This window comes from Triticum dicoccoides, chromosome 5A (assembly GCF_002162155.2).
Source record: "Triticum dicoccoides isolate Atlit2015 ecotype Zavitan chromosome 5A, WEW_v2.0, whole genome shotgun sequence".
NCBI classification, from domain to species: Eukaryota; Viridiplantae; Streptophyta; class Magnoliopsida; order Poales; family Poaceae; genus Triticum; species Triticum dicoccoides.
In genome coordinates, this window is record NC_041388.1 from 181,848,926 (window position 1) to 181,852,902 (window position 3,977).

Here is a 3,977-nt window from a genome sequence, read left to right on the forward strand (position 1 = left end):
GTTCCTTTAGGATAATAGTAACCTTTGCGATAGTCCTCGAGGTTCATGATACATCCTTCTTCCAATTACCATGAATCATTCTTGGCAGGAGTTCTTCTGAACCGAAAGATGACAACAAGAGCGCTCTCGATGAGTTCTCCATGCTATATTGTGACTCTGCCAGCTCAACCTTTCTGCATGGGTTATCCGGAAGAATTATGTTGAACTTGGTTCGACATACTAATTTATGCATCCACAACTCAGAAAGTTATATGTTCCTTTGAGTTGTCCCTCTTTAGTTGTCTACTGACCTTCGTCTATCAATTGATAGTCAAGAGTATGCGTGCGTTCGTTTATCGATGCCTATTACTCTTGTGGTCCGTCAAGCCATTCTATCGCGGAATGATAGGAGAAACAAACTCCAGTACCTCTTCCATATCTAGGATCGGGTCAAAGCAATTGTGCTCCGCAGATCAAAATGCCAGCCCAGCTTTTGATTCTGTTCTACCCTGAAGTATTACCGTCTTTATGTCAGGATTTTCATGAGGATTGCACCGGCTCTTGTGAATTCTTGATGTAGTGATACTTCTCGCCATCATTATTCATCCCTCGGTTCTGTGTTGTCGCAACCGGAATGCCGACAAGTGAATCGTGATGTGTGAATTCAATACTCCTAGCAACCTTGTTGCTTGGTAGTTAATGGACAATAATTTCATTCTTAGCGTGTTGGTTTTGAATCATCATTCTAAGGTTGATCATGCTACCTAGTCCTTGTTCTCGGTGCACTCCTCGATCGATGAGTTAGGATTATTTCAAATCTTCGCTCTATTGATCATATCGTCTTGCCTCAAAAAGCAAGATTGTTCTCGAGCTTAGTAACATATCGGTGGTTCGTGATTTTCCGAAGATCTTCTCGGAAGTATTACCAGGTTGTCACCTGACCGCTGTGTTGAGCTCGTGATCAAGTTGGTTTCTTGTGAACCATCCTTCTCCAAGAATCTGTGTTGGATATCCCTGAGCTAGTTGGTTAAGCTAGACAACAACTTGGAGAGTTGGAAGATAAAAGCTTGCCTGACTTAGTTCGTTCCAAAGGGATATTCTTGTGTAGTATGTGTTGACGAAAGATGATATCTTCATCGATTGGTCCTTGTGATCAGTTGCTGGACCTATCATTTTTATCTAACCTTTGATTGGAGTATGGGCTATCATCCAATCAGACCAGAACCAACGATATTCATAATGTTGTCTTACTCGTGGTTGATCCCTCGAGCATACACCATTATATCTTTTGGGTCTGACCAATGCTATCACTTGTTCACTTAACTATGGAATTCCTTTTAAAGGGAAACCCGGAAGAATTGTTGTTGAGCCCATTGGCAACATCCTTATCTCCTCCATGATGTTGTTGAACATTAAGCTAGTGTTGGAAACTTTTGAAAGCATTTTCTTCATGCTAGCTCATGAAGTATTTGTTTGATGAAAGGAGTGACTTCCTCTTATACACGTGCATTTGGTGAAAGTTGCCGCCGTGAATTTGAGAAAGATTGTTTTGTTTCCTTTGGAATCATCCCAAATCAGTCATGCACACGTGCGAAGTATTCTGTAGTCTGGAGACTTGCAACCTTCATTCTATATGTGTCCCTAGCACACTAAGCCACTGATTGACTTGTTCAAGGAAAAGAAGTCTATGCTTGGGATCTAATCCATGGACTTGCGTAAAGACTTCGATATCCTCGATTATGGTTCCCCACCCGAACTCGGTAGTGTTTGATTATAAGACTACTACGTGGCCATGCTTGTCTGGGACAACGTGTTCACATGTTAGTAGCAGAACCAGCTCATGTTTGGAGCTTGCTATCGTAGTTCATTCCCGAGAATCTCGCAACGTCATCTCATCGATTTGTGTTGCAAACTTTCGTTTTTCTTCCTAGACTCGATGAGTCTGGAATATCCTGACACCAACCAGATCTGAATCTCAGGCAGATATGATGGTTTGGAACATTTCCCAAGAACTATAATATCGGTCCCTCGAAAACCGGTAAAGTGGATGTCGTGGCCAACACACCTAGCCGGAAGACCTGTTATTATAATATCTTGATTGAGGAAGTTGGCTACCTCCCCATAGGGATTTCGTCGGATTTACTCCCTAGTTGCCCCTATGGATTTTGAGATCCCGAAGTCCGACCTTTTTACTTGATGTTCTAGATATCAAACCATATCTATGAATGGGTTACACTAGCACATCAAGGAGAACATTAGAAGCGGAGTGCTAAATGTCTCTCGGTCGATCATCCAGATTTTATTTCCTTGGCCCCGCTAAGGGTGAAATCTAAGAAAGTGTTATCTTCCTTTGCATCTGCATCATCCATCATCATTCATCATGGTAGCAAGTTGTGTTGCCAGGATCCTTGACACGGATATTGGTAAAACCTTGATGATTGTGGAAATGCTCAAGTTCTTGAGAGCACGCACAAGCGCTACGTGATATCATCGGCACTAACTGGGATTCCTCTCAGTTTCCTCGGCAATGCTATGACCTTTTCAAACAGTGAATTCACTCTCTATTGTTGGGTTCTTCCCAAGTTACCAGAATCATTCCCATCATTTGCATTTTGTTCCCAGCTTGCACCGCCAATGTGCCATTCTACCATGGGTCTCTTCCATTTCTGGTGATAAGCAAATTCATCCATTACGTTGTCTTCAACTAGGTAATCCACATCATCCAAGTCCGAGTATGCCATTCTACCGACCCCCTCCAAATGATCGCTTGTGATTGCCTTAGGCTGGTATAAAGAGTTTCAATGATCTTTGAATCAAAGGTAATTCTTTTTGCCACTTAAGGGGATATATCTACGAGTCACCATCCCTAAGGTGCCTCGTTGTGGTATCATGGCAACTCAACTCCTCGCTACAATGACAATCGTTTACCACCTTTTTAAGTGTGGAATTGTAGTCTACCTGGTAAACCTCGTCATCTGCTCCACTCCATCCCTCTAGAGGTGTGCTTCGTCCCTCAGCTCGAGAAATGTTGCTATGTCCCATTCCGTGAGAATATCCTGAGTTGTTCGACCTTCGAGAAGATTGATCCTTCTAGAGTTCCCCTCCTTCTCTCGTTGTCATGTTGGTTGGAATTTCCAGAGCAAGACGTCGAGACAGGATGATGATCAAATCAACGTTCCTATGAAGTGCAACCTGGATCGTGAAGATTGTGCTAGGTCGCGTTCCCCCTTCATCCTACCCTACGCTTGAATCTCGAGACGAGATTTTAGTTTAGTGGGGGTGAGTTGTCACATCCCTGGTCCTGTTATGCACTAGGCTAGACCTCATGTGAGCATCATGTTTTAATTCAAATGAAATTTGAATTGAGGGATTTTTTTTAAAGCCTCAGAAACCTTCTAAAAATGATCAACATTAAAATCTTCTCAAAGAAGTCCAAGAAAATGTTCCTCTTAGTCTCTGAAAATATTGCAAAGAGGTAAAACTCAAAACAATATTTTTGGTATCTCAGAGTTAATTATTTTGGGCCTTTGAATTAAATAAATAACTATTTGCATTGGATACATATTTGATATTTAAATAATATATGTCCAATAATGTTGGAACATTTTATGTGGTTTGGTATATTTTAACTCTAGCCACATAACTATTTTCAGGATTTTATAAAATGGTTTAGTATTTTACTAAACTAAAACAACACAGAACAAAATAGATAAATAAAAACAGAAATAGAAAGAGAGAGAAGGACTACCTGGCGCTCACCTGGTAGCCCACCTGGCCCAGCAGCACGGCCCAGCCCATCTCCACTTCCCCCCCCCCTGTCGCCTTCCTCCTCGCGCCAGTAGGCACAGGCGCGTGGCCGACGCACGCCGGCGCACGCCCCGGCCACCTCCTGCTTGCCGCTCCACCTCGACACCCCGGACGCCTCCATGCGTGCCACGCCACCCCCTGGAACTCCCTCACCCTCCCGAACTCTCCCCCCCTCCTCTGCTTCCTCTCTC